Genomic DNA, 18,922 nt, shown 5'->3' on the forward strand with positions numbered 1-18,922 from the left:
TTCTTTTTTTTACACTTATTTTTGTTTTGTTCTCATTTTTATACTTATTTTTGTTTTCTTCTTATTTTTATACTTATTTTTATACTTATTGTTATTTTTATACTTATTTTTATACTTATTCTTATTTTTATACTTATTTTTATATATTTTTTGTTTTATTCTTTTTTTATTTCATTCTTATTTTTATACGTATTCTTATTTTTATACTTATTTTTGTTTTCTTCTTATTTTTATACTTATTTTTATACTTATTCATATTTTTATACTTATTTTTGTTTTCTTCTTATTTTTATACTTATTCTTATTTTTATACTTATTTTTGTTTTCTTCTTATTTTTATACTTATTTTATACTTAAACTTTTTTTTACACTTATTTTTATTTTATTCTTATTTTTATACTTATTTTTGTTTTGTTCTTATTTTTATACTTATTTTTATACTTATTGTTAGTTTTATACTTATTTTTATTTTTTCTAATTTTTTACTTATTTTTATACTTATTTTTTATTTCTTCTTATTTTTATACTTATTTTTATACTTATTCTTATTTTTATACTTATTTTTATATATTTTTTGTTTTATTCTTATTTTATTTCATTCTTATTTTTATACGTATTCTTATTTTTGTTTTCTTCTTATTTTTATACTTATTTTTATACTTATTCTTTTTTTTACACTTATTTTTGTTTTGTTCTCATTTTTATACTTATTTTTTTACTTATTCTTATTTTTATACTTATTTTTGTTTTGTTCTTTTTTTTATACTTATTTTTATATTTATTTATTTTTTATTTTTTATTATTTATTTTTTATTTTTTATTTTTTGTTATATATATTAATTGGACTGTATTACACTATATTGTCCTTTTTTTCTCTGTTCCATGATCACATGAATACTTGTGAGAAATAAGAATCGGAGGGTGGTCATCACCAAATTTAAGTATTATCTTTATTATTTATTTAGAAAGAATATTTATAAGCGCCTGTAGGTCTTCATATTATTGTAATTTGTCTATGAATTGTTGGGAAGTTGTGTATATTCCCTTTGAATTCCAGCGGGCGGCTGTTAAAAGTGAAGCGCTATTTGGATTTCACATTCCGTTTTTATATTGTACTATTTGCTATACACTTTGTGTTTTCTAGACAGCAGCATCATGTTTTCTTTCAAAGAATTTAGAGCAAATCAAGTCAAAGAACTATTTAATAAGGAAGATATATCTGTTTCACTGTACGATGAGGATTTAGATACAGTGTTGTCGAAACTTGAAAAAATTATGTTAAAAGAGAACAAAATATGGTGGGAGGTGGTAACACTTGAACATTATCTCTCTGATCAATTAATTCCGAAAGGTTTGAAGGTTATTAAACATCCTTCTTTCTCTACCTCTTCTGATGTCTTTAAAGCCAAATGGCAAACCATTTTGGATCAATGCTCTTTTTCCCTCATACAATTAATTTTGGATGAGAGAAGAATGGATTTAAGACACATAAATGAAGAAATAGAGAGCCTTCAATCCCTTGTCCGTCCTTTTGAAGATCTGGACGATGTTCAGATACAAATTAATCACATTGATGATAAAATTAAGAAAAATACTAGAGAACTGATGATTAAAAAACAAAAGAAATTCTATAGGGACAGAGAAACTATTTATAAAGAAACAAAAACACCATCTAAAGCTAAAACCTCTGTTCCTAATAACAATAGAGAATATCCTAAACAGAAGAAAAATAAAAATAAAAATGAAGATAAACGGCATACAAACCAGGTTTTTACACCAAAGAAATTTGTCCCCTCTCCTCCAAGATGGGAAACAAAAATCTCACGTAAAATGAGAAGAGATGACAAATTTTTACGTGATAATGAACATCAACCTAGGTCAAGAAGACCGTTCCATCATTGGAGAGACAATAAACCCTATAGAAATAATGAGGGTCAAACCAAATGGGAAGATTCAATCCCTTCATACAATAGGTATCAACCCCTGAATGATTTGAATTCTTCTTTTTTAGAGAGGGGTCCAGACCTATCAGGGAGAACCAATTGGAAAAACGGAAGGAGAAAAAGATATTAATAAAACATAGGAAAAGAAGATATAGAGGGAAAAGGGGAGGCAAACAATTGAAAAGGAAAAGAAAAATCCATAAATCTAAAAAAGTGATTAAACAGCTATCAAATAACCAAGAAGTTGTATCCACTTCGACACATAAGGATTCAAAAATTTTTAATTTAAGTAGTAAAACTTTGGATGATAACGAGGTTTCTCTTTTATCCAAAGGTTTGAAATTTGCACCCTCAGTTTTTCCTGATTCTTTTGAACTCTTTTTAGATGTTCAAAAATTCATCAGAAAACTTACCATAAAGAAATTTTTCCATAAAAATGAAAATATTTTAGGAGAACCCTTAGAAGATACGGTGAATATCAATAAAGAAGTTGTAGAACATTCCAACTGTCCTCTTAAGAAAAAATCTGCTTTTTTCCCACAACACCTTAAGGGTCCTTATGTTGACACCTTCAACAAATTATTGGTTGATGATATAAAAATATTTTTGAAAAAAAAGAAATATAATCTGCATAATAATTTATCTCAAAAAGAAAGACTAGCACTGAAGAATTTACAAAAATATCAGAATATTGTAATAAAACCAGCCGATAAGGGTGGGGGGGTAGTAATTTTAAATCGTGACATGTATCTTGGAGAAATTAATCGTCAGTTGGGAGATGAGAGTACTTATTTGAAACTCAAACATGATCCGACTGTATCTATTAGAACAAAATTCACTATACTTATTAATAAGTTTTTGTCCAATACCACTATAGACAAAAAGGTTGCTGAATTTATTTTAATTTCAGCTCCCACCACTCCATATATATACATCTTGCCTAAGATTCATAAAAACTCAATAAACCCCCCAGGACGCCCCATTATATCAGGAGTCAACTGTATCACTTCCAACCTGTCAGCTTTTATAGATTATCATCTTCAGCCCATTGTTAAAACTACACCGTCTTATTTGAAAGATACAGGGGATATCTTACAGAAGTTAGATGGTATGACCTGTGACAACAATTTGTTTTTGATCACAGCAGATGTCACCTCTCTGTACACCATAATCTCTCATCAGAGAGGTCTGCAATCTATAGAGTTTTTTCTCAATTCAGTTAATTTAAATCAAAATCTTAAACTCTTTATTCTTGAAGTTTTATTCTTATTTTATTTCATTCTTATTTTTATATGTATTCTTATTTTTGTTTTCTTCTTATTTTTATACTTATTTTTATACTTATTCTTTTTTTTACACTTATTTTTGTTTTGTTCTCATTTTTATACTTATTTTTTTACTTATTCTTATTTTTATACTTATTTTTGTTTTGTTCTTTTTTTTTATACTTATTTTTATACTTATTCTTATTTTTATACTTATTTTTGTTTTGTTCTTTTTTTTATACTTATTTTTATACTTATTCTTTTTTTTACACTTATTTTTGTTTTGTTCTCATTTTTATACTTATTTTTGTTTTCTTCTTATTTTTATACTTATTTTTATACTTATTGTTATTTTTATACTTATTTTTGTTTTCTTCTTATTTTTATACTTATTTTTATACTTATTCTTATTTTTATACTTATTTTTTTTATTTTTATTTTTATACTTATTTTTAATACTGATTCTTATTTTTATACTTATTTTTGTTTTTTCTTATTTTTATACCAATTCTTATTTTTATACTTATTTTTGTTTTGTTCTTTTTTTATACTTATTTTTATACTTATTCTTATTTTTATACTTATTTTTGTTTGTTCTTTTTTTTATACTTATTTTTATACTTATTCTTTTTTTTACACTTATTTTTGTTTTGTTCTCATTTTTATACTTATTTTTGTTTTCTTCATATTTTTATACTTATTTTTATACTTATTCTTATTTTTATACTTATTTTTGTTTTTTCTTATTTTTATACCAATTCTTATTTTTATACTTATTTTTGTTTTCTTCTTATTTTTATACTTATTTTTATACTTATTGTTATTTTTATACTTATTTTTGTTTTCTTCTTATTTTTATACTTATTTTTATACTTATTCTTATTTTTATACTTATTTTTATGCTTATTCATATTTTTATACTTATTTTTGTTTACTTCTTATTTTTATACGTATTCTTATTTTTATACTTATTTTTGTTTTCTTCTTATTTTTATACTTATTTTTATACTTATACTTTTTTTTACACTTATTTTTATTTTATTCTCATTTTTATACTTATTTTTGTTTTGTTCTTATTTTTATACTTATTTTTATACTTATTGTTAGTTTTATACTTATTTTTATTTTTTCTAATTTTTTACTTATTTTTATACTTATTTTTTATTTCTTCTTATTTTTATACTTATTTTTATACTTATTCTTATTTTTATACTTATTTTTATATATTTTTTGTTTTATTCTTATTTTATTTCATTCTTATTTTTATACGTATTCTTATTTTTATACTTATTTTTGTTTTCTTCTTATTTTTATACTTATTTTTATACTTATTCTTTTTTTTACACTTATTTTTATTTTGTTCTCATTTTTATACTTATTTTTGTTCTTATTTTTATACTTATTTTTATACTTATTGTTAGTTTTATACTTATTTTTATTTTTTCTAATTTTTTACTTATTTTTATACTTATTTTTTATTTCTTCTTATTTTTTAACTTATTTTTATACTTATTCTTATTTTTATACTTATTTTTTTATTTTTATTTTTATACTTATTTTTAATACTGATTCTTATTTTTATACTTATTTTTGTTTTTTCTTATTTTTATACCAATTCTTATTTTTATACTTATTTTTGTTTTGTTCTTTTTTTATACTTATTTTTATACTTATTCTTATTTTTATACTTATTTTTGTTTTTTCTTATTTTTATACCAATTCTTATTTTTATACTTATTTTTGTTTTCTTCTTATTTTTATACTTATTTTTATACTTATTCTTTTTTTTACACTTATTTTTGTTTTGTTCTCATTTTTATACTTATTTTTGTTTTCTTCTTATTTTTATACTTATTTTTATACTTATTCTTATTTTTATACTTATTTTTATGCTTATTCATATTTTTATACTTATTTTTGTTTACTTCTTATTTTTATACGTATTCTTATTTTTATACTTATTTTTGTTTTCTTCTTATTTTTATACTTATTTTTATACTTATTGTTAGTTTTATACTTATTTTTATTTTTTCTAATTTTTTACTTATTTTTATACTTATTTTTTATTTCTTCTTATTTTTATACTTATTTTTATACTTATTCTTATTTTTATACTTATTTTTATATATTTTTTGTTTTATTCTTTTTTTATTTCATTCTTATTTTTATACGTATTCTTATTTTTATACTTATTTTTGTTTTCTTCTTATTTTTATACTTATTTTTATACTTATTCTTTTTTTTACACTTATTTTTATTTTGTTCTCATTTTTATACTTATTTTTGTTCTTATTTTTATACTTATTTTTATACTTATTGTTAGTTTTATACTTATTTTTATTTTTTCTAATTTTTTACTTATTTTTATACTTATTTTTTATTTCTTCTTATTTTTATACTTATTTTTATACTTATTCTTATTTTTATACTTATTTTTATATATTTTTTGTTTTATTCTTATTTTATTTCATTCTTATTTTTATACGTATTCTTATTTTTGTTTTCTTCTTATTTTTATACTTATTTTTATACTTATTCTTTTTTTTACACTTATTTTTGTTTTGTTCTCATTTTTATACTTATTTTTTTACTTATTCTTATTTTTATACTTATTTTTGTTTTGTTCTTTTTTTTATACTTATTTTTATACTTATTCTTTTTTTTACACTTATTTTTGTTTTGTTCTCATTTTTATACTTATTTTTGTTTTCTTCTTATTTTTATACTTATTTTTATACTTATTGTTATTTTTATACTTATTTTTGTTTTCTTCTTATTTTTATACTTATTTTTATACTTATTCTTATTTTTATACTTATTTTTATGCTTATTCATATTTTTATACTTATTTTTTATTTCTTCTTATTTTTTAACTTATTTTTATACTTATTCTTATTTTTATACTTATTTTTTTATTTTTATTTTTATACTTATTTTTAATACTGATTCTTATTTTTATACTTATTTTTGTTTTTTCTTATTTTTATACCAATTCTTATTTTTATACTTATTTTTGTTTTGTTCTTTTTTTATACTTATTTTTATACTTATTCTTATTTTTATACTTATTTTTGTTTGTTCTTTTTTTTATACTTATTTTTATACTTATTCTTTTTTTTACACTTATTTTTGTTTTGTTCTCATTTTTATACTTATTTTTGTTTTCTTCTTATTTTTATACTTATTTTTATACTTATTCTTATTTTTATACTTATTTTTGTTTTTTCTTATTTTTATACCAATTCTTATTTTTATACTTATTTTTGTTTTCTTCTTATTTTTATACTTATTTTTATACTTATTCTTATTTTTATACTTATTTTTATGCTTATTCATATTTTTATACTTATTTTTGTTTACTTCTTATTTTTATACGTATTCTTATTTTTATACTTATTTTTGTTTTCTTCTTATTTTTATACTTATTTTTATACTTATACTTTTTTTTACACTTATTTTTATTTTATTCTCATTTTTATACTTATTTTTGTTTTGTTCTTATTTTTATACTTATTTTTATACTTATTGTTAGTTTTATACTTATTTTTATTTTTTCTAATTTTTTACTTATTTTTATACTTATTTTTTATTTCTTCTTATTTTTATACTTATTTTTATACTTATTCTTATTTTTATACTTATTTTTATATATTTTTTGTTTTATTCTTATTTTATTTCATTCTTATTTTTATATGTATTCTTATTTTTGTTTTCTTCTTATTTTTATACTTATTTTTATACTTATTCTTATTTTTATACTTATTTTTATGCTTATTCATATTTTTATACTTATTTTTGTTTACTTCTTATTTTTATACGTATTCTTATTTTTATACTTATTTTTGTTTTCTTCTTATTTTTATACTTATTCTTTTTTTTACACTTATTTTTATTTTGTTCTCATTTTTATACTTATTTTTGTTCTTATTTTTATACTTATTTTTATACTTATTGTTAGTTTTATACTTATTTTTATTTTTTCTAATTTTTTACTTATTTTTATACTTATTTTTTATTTCTTCTTATTTTTTAACTTATTTTTATACTTATTCTTATTTTTATACTTATTTTTTTATTTTTATTTTTATACTTATTTTTAATACTGATTCTTATTTTTATACTTATTTTTGTTTTGTTCTTATTTTTATACTTATTTTTATACTTATTGTTAGTTTTACACTTATTTTTATTTTTTCTAATTTTTTACTTATTTTTATACTTATTTTTTATTTCTTCTTATTTTTATACTTATTTTTATACTTATTGTTATTTTTATACTTATTTTTGTTTTCTTCTTATTTTTATACTTATTTTTATACTTATTCTTATTTTTATACTTATTTTTTTTATTTTTATACTTATTTTTATTACTGATTCTTATTTTTATACTTATTTTTATTTTTTCTTATTTTTATACCAATTCTTATTTTTATACTTATTTTTGTTTTGTTCTTTTTTTTATACTTATTTTTATACTTATTCTTATTTTTATACTTATTTTTGTTTGTTCTTTTTTTTATACTTATTTTTATACTTATTCTTTTTTTTACACTTATTTTTGTTTTGTTCTCATTTTTATACTTATTTTTGTTTTCTTCTTATTTTTATACTTATTTTTATACGTATTCTTATTTTTATACTTATTTTTGTTTTCTTCTTATTTTTATACTTATTTTTATACTTATACTTTTTTTTATACTTATTTTTATTTTATTCTCATTTTTATACTTATTTTTGTTTTGTTCTTATTTTTATACTTATTTTTATACTTATTGTTAGTTTTATACTTATTTTTATTTTTTCTAATTTTTTACTTATTTTTATACTTATTTTTTATTTCTTCTTATTTTTATACTTATTTTTATACTTATTCTTATTTTTATACTTATTTTTATATATTTTTTGTTTTATTCTTATTTTATTTAATTCTTATTTTTATACGTATTCTTATTTTTATACTTATTTTTGTTTTCTTCTTATTTTTATACTTATTTTTATACTTATTCTTTTTTTTACACTTATTTTTATTTTGTTCTCATTTTTATACTTATTTTTGTTCTTATTTTTGTTCTTATTTTTATACTTATTTTTATACTTATTGTTAGTTTTATACTTATTTTTATTTTTTCTAATTTTTTACTTATTTTTATACTTATTTTTTATTTCTTCTTATTTTTTAACTTATTTTTATACTTATTCTTATTTTTATACTTATTTTTTTATTTTTATTTTTATACTTATTTTTAATACTGATTCTTATTTTTATACTTATTTTTGTTTTTTCTTATTTTTATACCAATTCTTATTTTTATACTTATTTTTGTTTTGTTCTTTTTTTATACTTATTTTTATACTTATTCTTATTTTTATACTTATTTTTGTTTGTTCTTTTTTTTATACTTATTTTTATACTTATTCTTTTTTTTACACTTATTTTTGTTTTGTTCTCATTTTTATACTTATTTTTGTTTTCTTCTTATTTTTATACTTATTTTTATACTTATTCTTATTTTTATACTTATTTTTGTTTTTTCTTATTTTTATACCAATTCTTATTTTTATACTTATTTTTGTTTTCTTCTTATTTTTATACTTATTTTTATACTTATACTTTTTTTTACACTTATTTTTATTTTATTCTCATTTTTATACTTATTTTTGTTTTGTTCTTATTTTTATACTTATTTTTATACTTATTGTTAGTTTTATACTTATTTTTATTTTTTCTAATTTTTTACTTATTTTTATACTTATTTTTTATTTCTTCTTATTTTTATACTTATTTTTATACTTATTTCTTATTTTTATACTTATTTTTATATATTTTTTGTTTTATTCTTATTTTATTTCATTCTTATTTTTATACGTATTCTTATTTTTATACTTATTTTTGTTTTCTTCTTATTTTTATACTTATTTTTATACTTATTCTTTTTTTTACACTTATTTTTATTTTGTTCTCATTTTTATACTTATTTTTGTTCTTATTTTTATACTTATTTTTATACTTATTGTTAGTTTTATACTTATTTTTATTTTTTCTAATTTTTTACTTATTTTTATACTTAATTTTTATTTCTTCTTATTTTTATACTTATTTTTATACTTATTCTTATTTTTATACTTATTTTTATATATTTTTTGTTTTATTCTTATTTTATTTCATTCTTATTTTTATACGTATTCTTATTTTTGTTTTCTTCTTATTTTTATACTTATTTTTATACTTATTCTTTTTTTTACACTTATTTTTGTTTTGTTCTCATTTTTATACTTATTTTTTTACTTATTCTTATTTTTATACTTATTTTTGTTTTGTTCTTTTTTTTATACTTATTTTTATACTTATTCTTTTTTTTACACTTATTTTTGTTTTGTTCTCATTTTTATACTTATTTTTGTTTTCTTCTTATTTTTATACTTATTTTTATACTTATTGTTATTTTTATACTTATTTTTGTTTTCTTCTTATTTTTATACTTATTTTTATACTTATTCTTATTTTTATACTTATTTTTTTTATTTTTATTTTTATACTTATTTTTAATACTGATTCTTATTTTTATACTTATTTTTGTTTTTTCTTATTTTTATACCAATTCTTATTTTTATACTTATTTTTGTTTTGTTCTTTTTTTATACTTATTTTTATACTTATTCTTATTTTTATACTTATTTTTGTTTGTTTTTTTTTATACTTATTTTTATACTTATTCTTTTTTTTACACTTATTTTTGTTTTGTTCTCATTTTTATACTTATTTTTATACTTATTCTTATTTTTATACTTATTTTTGTTTTTTCTTATTTGTATACCAATTCTTATTTTTATACTTATTTTTGTTTTCTTCTTATTTTTATACTTATTTTTATACTTATTCTTTTTTTTACACTTATTTTTGTTTTCTTCTTATTTTTATACTTATTTTTATACTTATTGTTATTTTTATACTTATTTTTGTTTTCTTCTTATTTTTATACTTATTTTTATACTTATTCTTATTTTTACACTTATTTTTATTTTATTCTCATTTTTATACTTATTTTTGTTTTGTTCTTATTTTTATACTTATTTTTATACTTATTGTTAGTTTTATACTTATTTTTATTTTTTCTAATTTTTTACTTATTTTTATACTTATTTTTTATTTCTTCTTATTTTTATACTTATTTTTATACTTATTCTTATTTTTATACTTATTTTTATATATTTTTTGTTTTATTCTTATTTTATTTCATTCTTATTTTTATACGTATTCTTATTTTTATACTTATTTTTGTTTTCTTCTTATTTTTATACTTATTTTTATACTTATTCTTTTTTTTACACTTATTTTTATTTTGTTCTCATTTTTATACTTATTTTTGTTCTTATTTTTATACTTATTTTTATACTTATTGTTAGTTTTATACTTATTTTTATTTTTTCTAATTTTTTACTTATTTTTATACTTATTTTTTATTTCTTCTTATTTTTATACTTATTTTTATACTTATTCTTATTTTTATACTTATTTTTATATATTTTTTGTTTTATTCTTATTTTATTTCATTCTTATTTTTATACGTATTCTTATTTTTGTTTTCTTCTTATTTTTATACTTATTTTTATACTTATTCTTTTTTTTACACTTATTTTTGTTTTGTTCTCATTTTTATACTTATTTTTTTACTTATTCTTATTTTTATACTTATTTTTGTTTTGTTCTTTTTTTTATACTTATTTTTATACTTATTCTTTTTTTTACACTTATTTTTGTTTTGTTCTCATTTTTATACTTATTTTTGTTTTCTTTTTATTTTTATACTTATTTTTATACTTATTCTTATTTTTATACTTATTTTTATGCTTATTCATATTTTTATACTTATTTTTGTTTACTTCTTATTTTTATACGTATTCTTATTTTTATACTTATTTTTGTTTTCTTCTTATTTTTATACTTATTTTTATACTTATACTTTTTTTTACACTTATTTTTATTTTATTCTCATTTTTATACTTATTTTTGTTTTGTTCTTATTTTTATACTTATTTTTATACTTATTGTTAGTTTTATACTTATTTTTATTTTTTCTAATTTTTTACTTATTTTTATACTTATTTTTTATTTCTTCTTATTTTTATACTTATTTTTATACTTATTCTTATTTTTATACTTATTTTTATACTTATTCTTTTTTTTACACTTATTTTTGTTTTGTTCTCATTTTTATACTTATTTTTTTACTTATTCTTATTTTTATACTTATTTTTGTTTTGTTCTTTTTTTTATACTTATTTTTATACTTATTCTTATTTTTATACTTATTTTTTTTATTTTTATTTTTATACTTATTTTTAATACTGATTCTTATTTTTATACTTATTTTTGTTTTTTCTTATTTTTATACCAATTCTTATTTTTATACTTATTTTTGTTTTGTTCTTTTTTTATACTTATTTTTATACTTATTCTTATTTTTATACTTATTTTTGTTTGTTCTTTTTTTTATACTTATTTTTATACTTATTCTTTTTTTTACACTTATTTTTGTTTTGTTCTCATTTTTATACTTATTTTTGTTTTCTTCTTATTTTTATACTTATTTTTATACTTATTCTTATTTTTATACTTATTTTTGTTTTTTCTTATTTTTATACCAATTCTTATTTTTATACTTATTTTTGTTTTCTTCTTATTTTTATACTTATTTTTATACTTATACTTTTTTTTACACTTATTTTTATTTTATTCTCATTTTTATACTTATTTTTGTTTTGTTCTTATTTTTATACTTATTTTTATACTTATTGTTAGTTTTATACTTATTTTTATTTTTTCTAATTTTTTACTTATTTTTATACTTATTTTTTATTTCTTCTTATTTTTATACTTATTTTTATACTTATTTCTTATTTTTATACTTATTTTTATATATTTTTTGTTTTATTCTTATTTTATTTCATTCTTATTTTTATACGTATTCTTATTTTTATACTTATTTTTGTTTTCTTCTTATTTTTATACTTATTCTTTTTTTTACACTTATTTTTATTTTGTTCTCATTTTTATACTTATTTTTGTTCTTATTTTTATACTTATTTTTATACTTATTGTTAGTTTTATACTTATTTTTATTTTTTCTAATTTTTTACTTATTTTTATACTTATTTTTTATTTCTTCTTATTTTTATACTTATTTTTATACTTATTCTTATTTTTACACTTATTTTTGTTTTGTTCTCATTTTTATACTTATTTTTGTTTTCTTCTTATTTTTATACTTATTTTTATACTTATTCTTATTTTTATACTTATTTTTGTTTTTTCTTATTTTTATACCAATTCTTATTTTTATACTTATTTTTGTTTTCTTCTTATTTTTATACTTATTTTTATACTTATTCTTATTTTTATACTTATTTTTATGCTTATTCATATTTTTATACTTATTTTTGTTTACTTCTTATTTTTATACGTATTCTTATTTTTATACTTATTTTTGTTTTCTTCTTATTTTTATACTTATTTTTATACTTATACTTTTTTTTACACTTATTTTTATTTTATTCTCATTTTTATACTTATTTTTGTTTTGTTCTTATTTTTATACTTATTTTTATACTTATTGTTAGTTTTATACTTATTTTTATTTTTTCTAATTTTTTACTTATTTTTATACTTATTTTTTATTTCTTCTTATTTTTATACTTATTTTTATACTTATTCTTATTTTTATACTTATTTTTATATATTTTTTGTTTTATTCTTATTTTATTTCATTCTTATTTTTATATGTATTCTTATTTTTGTTTTCTTCTTATTTTTATACTTATTTTTATACTTATTCTTTTTTTTACACTTATTTTTGTTTTGTTCTCATTTTTATACTTATTTTTATACTTATTGTTATTTTTATACTTATTTTTGTTTTGTTCTTTTTTTTATACTTATTTTTATACTTATTCTTATTTTTATACTTATTTTTTTTATTTTTATTTTTATACTTATTTTTAATACTGATTCTTATTTTTATACTTATTTTTGTTTTTTCTTATTTTTATACCAATTCTTATTTTTATACTTATTTTTGTTTTGTTCTTTTTTTATACTTATTTTTATACTTATTCTTATTTTTATACTTATTTTTGTTTGTTCTTTTTTTTATACTTATTTTTATACTTATTCTTTTTTTTACACTTATTTTTGTTTTGTTCTCATTTTTATACTTATTTTTGTTTTCTTCTTATTTTTATACTTATTTTTATACTTATTCTTATTTTTATACTTATTTTTGTTTTTTCTTATTTGTATACTTATTTTTATACTTATTCTTATTTTTATACTTATTTTTATGCTTATTCATATTTTTATACTTATTTTTGTTTACTTCTTATTTTTATACGTATTCTTATTTTTATACTTATTTTTGTTTTCTTCTTATTTTTATACTTATTTTTATACTTATACTTTTTTTTACACTTATTTTTATTTTATTCTCATTTTTATACTTATTTTTGTTTTGTTCTTATTTTTATACTTATTTTTATACTTATTGTTAGTTTTATACTTATTTTTATTTTTTCTAATTTTTTACTTATTTTTATACTTATTTTTTATTTCTTCTTATTTTTATACTTATTTTTATACTTATTCTTATTTTTATACTTATTTTTATATATTTTTTGTTTTATTCTTATTTTATTTCATTCTTATTTTTATACGTATTCTTATTTTTATACTTATTTTTGTTTTCTTCTTATTTTTATACTTATTTTTATACTTATTCTTTTTTTTACACTTATTTTTATTTTGTTCTCATTTTTATACTTATTTTTGTTCTTATTTTTATACTTATTTTTATACTTATTGTTAGTTTTATACTTATTTTTATTTTTTCTAATTTTTTACTTATTTTTATACTTATTTTTTATTTCTTCTTATTTTTTAACTTATTTTTATACTTATTCTTATTTTTATACTTATTTTTTTATTTTTATTTTTATACTTATTTTTAATACTGATTCTTATTTTTATACTTATTTTTGTTTTTTCTTATTTTTATACCAATTCTTATTTTTATACTTATTTTTGTTTTGTTCTTTTTTTATACTTATTTTTATACTTATTCTTATTTTTATACTTATTTTTGTTTGTTCTTTTTTTTATACTTATTTTTATACTTATTCTTTTTTTTACACTTATTTTTGTTTTGTTCTCATTTTTATACTTATTTTTGTTTTCTTCTTATTTTTATACTTATTTTTATACTTATTCTTATTTTTATACTTATTTTTGTTTTTTCTTATTTTTATACCAATTCTTATTTTTATACTTATTTTTGTTTTCTTCTTATTTTTATACTTATTTTTATACTTATTCTTTTTTTTACACTTATTTTTGTTTTGTTCTCATTTTTATACTTATTTTTGTTTTCTTCTTATTTTTATACTTATTTTTATACTTATTCTTATTTTTATACTTATTTTTATGCTTATTCATATTTTTATACTTATTTTTGTTTACTTCTTATTTTTATACGTATTCTTATTTTTATACTTATTTTTGTTTTCTTCTTATTTTTATACTTATTTTTATACTTATTGTTAGTTTTATACTTATTTTTATTTTTTCTAATTTTTTACTTATTTTTATACTTATTTTTTATTTCTTCTTATTTTTATACTTATTTTTATACTTATTCTTTTTTTTACACTTATTTTTATTTTGTTCTCATTTTTATACTTATTTTTGTTCTTATTTTTATACTTATTTTTATACTTATTGTTAGTTTTATACTTATTTTTATTTTTTCTAATTGTTTACTTATTTTTATACTTATTTTTTATTTCTTCTTATTTTTATACTTATTTTTATACGTATTCTTATTTTTATACTTATTTTTTTATTTTTATTTTTATACTTATTTTTAATACTGATTCTTATTTTTATACTTATTTTTGTTTTTTCTTATTTTTATACCAATTCTTATTTTTATACTTATTTTTGTTTTGTTCTTTTTTTATACTTATTTTTATACTTATTCTTATTTTTATACTTATTTTTGTTTGTTCTTTTTTTATACTTATTTTTATACTTATTCTTTTTTTTACACGTATTTTTGTTTTGTTCTCATTTTTATACTTATTTTTGTTTTCTTCTTATTTTTATACTTATTTTTATACTTATTCTTATTTTTATACTTATTTTTGTTTTTTCTTATTTTTATACCAATTATTATTTTTATACTTATTTTTGTTTTCTTCTTATTTTTATACTTATTTTTATACTTATTGTTAGTTTTATACTTATTTTTATTTTTTCTAATTTTTTACTTATTTTTATACTTATTTTTTATTTCTTCTTATTTTTATACTTATTTTTATACTTATTTCTTATTTTTATACTTATTTTTATATATTTTTTGTTTTATTCTTATTTTATTTCATTCTTATTTTTATACTTATTCTTATTTTTATACTTATTTTTTTTATTTTTATTTTTATACTTATTTTTAATACTGATTCTTATTTTTATACTTATTTTTGTTTTTTCTTATTTTTATACCAATTCTTATTTTTATACTTATTTTTGTTTTGTTCTTTTTTTATACTTATTATTATACTTATTCTTATTTTTATACTTATTTTTGTTTGTTCTTTTTTTTATACTTATTTTTATACTTATTCTTTTTTTTACACTTATTTTTGTTTTGTTCTCATTTTTATACTTATTTTTGTTTTCTTCTTATTTTTATACTTATTTTTATACTTATTCTTATTTTTATACTTATTTTTGTTTTTTCTTATTTGTATACCAATTCTTATTTTTATACTTATTTTTGTTTTCTTCTTATTTTTATACTTATTTTTATACTTATTCTTTTTTTTACACTTATTTTTGTTTTGTTCTCATTTTTATACTTATTTTTGTTTTCTTCTTATTTTTATACTTATTTTTATACTTATTGTTATTTTTATACTTATTTTTGTTTTCTTCTTATTTTTATACTTATTTTTATACTTATTCTTATTTTTATACTTATTTTTATGCTTATTCATATTTTTATACTTATTTTTGTTTACTTCTTATTTTTATACGTATTCTTATTTTTATACTTATTTTTGTTTTGTTCTTTTTTTATACTTATTATTATACTTATTCTTATTTTTATACTTATTTTTGTTTGTTCTTTTTTTTATACTTATTTTTATACTTATTCTTTTTTTTACACTTATTTTTGTTTTGTTCTCATTTTTATACTTATTTTTGTTTTCTTCTTATTTTTATACTTATTTTTATACTTATTCTTATTTTTATACTTATTTTTGTTTTTTCTTATTTGTATACCAATTCTTATTTTTATACTTATTTTTGTTTTCTTCTTATTTTTATACTTATTTTTATACTTATTCTTTTTTTTACACTTATTTTTGTTTTGTTCTCATTTTTATACTTATTTTTGTTTTCTTCTTATTTTTATACTTATTTTTATACTTATTGTTATTTTTATACTTATTTTTGTTTTCTTCTTATTTTTATACTTATTTTTATACTTATTCTTATTTTTATACTTATTTTTATGCTTATTCATATTTTTATACTTATTTTTGTTTACTTCTTATTTTTATACGTATTCTTATTTTTATACTTATTTTTGTTTTCTTCTTATTTTTATACTTATTTTTATACTTATACTTTTTTTTACACTTATTTTTATTTTATTCTCATTTTTATACTTATTTTTGTTTTGTTCTTATTTTTATACTTATTTTTATACTTATTGTTAGTTTTATACTTATTTTTATTTTTTCTAATTTTTTACTTATTTTTATACTTATTTTTTATTTCTTCTTATTTTTATACTTATTTTTATACTTATTCTTATTTTTATACTTATTTTTATATATTTTTTGTTTTATTCTTATTTTATTTCATTCTTATTTTTATACGTATTCTTATTTTTATACTTATTTTTGTTTTCTTCTTATTTTTATACTTATTTTTATACTTATTCTTTTTTTTACACTTATTTTTATTTTGTTCTCATTTTTATACTTATTTTTGTTCTTATTTTTATACTTATTTTTATACTTATTGTTAGTTTTATACTTATTTTTATTTTTTCTAATTTTTTACTTATTTTTATACTTATTTTTTATTTCTTCTTATTTTTTAACTTATTTTTATACTTATTCTTATTTTTATACTTATTTTTTTATTTTTATTTTTATACTTATTTTTAATACTGATTCTTATTTTTATACTTATTTTTGTTTTTTCTTATTTTTATACCAATTCTTATTTTTATACTTATTTTTGTTTTGTTCTTTTTTTATACTTATTTTTATACTTATTCTTATTTTTATACTTATTTTTGTTTGTTCTTTTTTTATACTTATTTTTATACTTATTCTTTTTTTTACACTTATTTTTGTTTTGTTCTCATTTTTATACTTATTTTTGTTTTCTTCTTATTTTTATACTTATTTTTATACTTATTCTTATTTTTATACTTATTTTTGTTTTTTCTTATTTTTATACCAATTCTTATTTTTATACTTATTTTTGTTTTCTTCTTATTTTTATACTTATTTTTATACTTATTCTTATTTTTATACTTATTTTTATGCTTATTCATATTTTTATACTTATTTTTGTTTACTTCTTATTTTTATACTTATTTTTATACTTATACTTTTTTTTACACTTATTTTTATTTTATTCTCATTTTTATACTTATTTTTGTTTTGTTCTTATTTTTATACTTATTTTTATACTTATTGTTAGTTTTATACTTATTTTTATTTTTTCTAATTTTTTACTTATTTTTATACTTATTTTTTATTTCTTCTTATTTTTATACTTATTTTTATACTTATTCTTATTTTTATACTTATTTTTATACTTATTCTTTTTTTTACACTTATTTTTGTTTTGTTCTCATTTTTATACTTATTTTTTTACTTATTCTTATTTTTATACTTATTTTTGTTTTGTTCTTTTTTTTATACTTATTTTTATACTTATTCTTATTTTTATACTTATTTTTTTTATTTTTATTTTTATACTTATTTTTAATACTGATTCTTATTTTTATACTTATTTTTGTTTTTTCTTATTTTTATACCAATTCTTATTTTTATACTTATTTTTGTTTTGTTCTTTTTTTATACTTATTTTTATACTTATTCTTATTTTTATACTTATTTTTGTTTGTTCTTTTTTTATACTTATTTTTATACTTATTCTTTTTTTTACACTTATTTTTGTTTTGTTCTCATTTTTATACTTATTTTTGTTTTCTTCTTATTTTTATACTTATTTTTATACTTATTCTTATTTTTATACTTATTTTTGTTTTTTCTTATTTTTATACCAATTCTTATTTTTATACTTATTTTTGTTTTGTTCTTTTTTTATACTTATTTTTATACTTATTCTTATTTTTATACTTATTTTTGTTTTCTTCTTATTTTTATACTTATTTTTATACTTATACTTTTTTTTACACTTATTTTTATTTTATTCTCATTTTTATACTTATTTTTGTTTTGTTCTTATTTTTATACTTATTTTTATACTTATTGTTAGTTTTATACTTATTTTTATTTTTTCTAATTTTTTACTTATTTTTATACTTATTTTTTATTTCTTCTTATTTTTATACTTATTTTTATACTTATTTCTTATTTTTATACTTATTTTTATATATTTTTTGTTTTATTCTT

Source organism: Mixophyes fleayi, chromosome 7 (assembly GCF_038048845.1).
Source record: "Mixophyes fleayi isolate aMixFle1 chromosome 7, aMixFle1.hap1, whole genome shotgun sequence".
NCBI lineage: Eukaryota > Metazoa > Chordata > Amphibia > Anura > Limnodynastidae > Mixophyes > Mixophyes fleayi.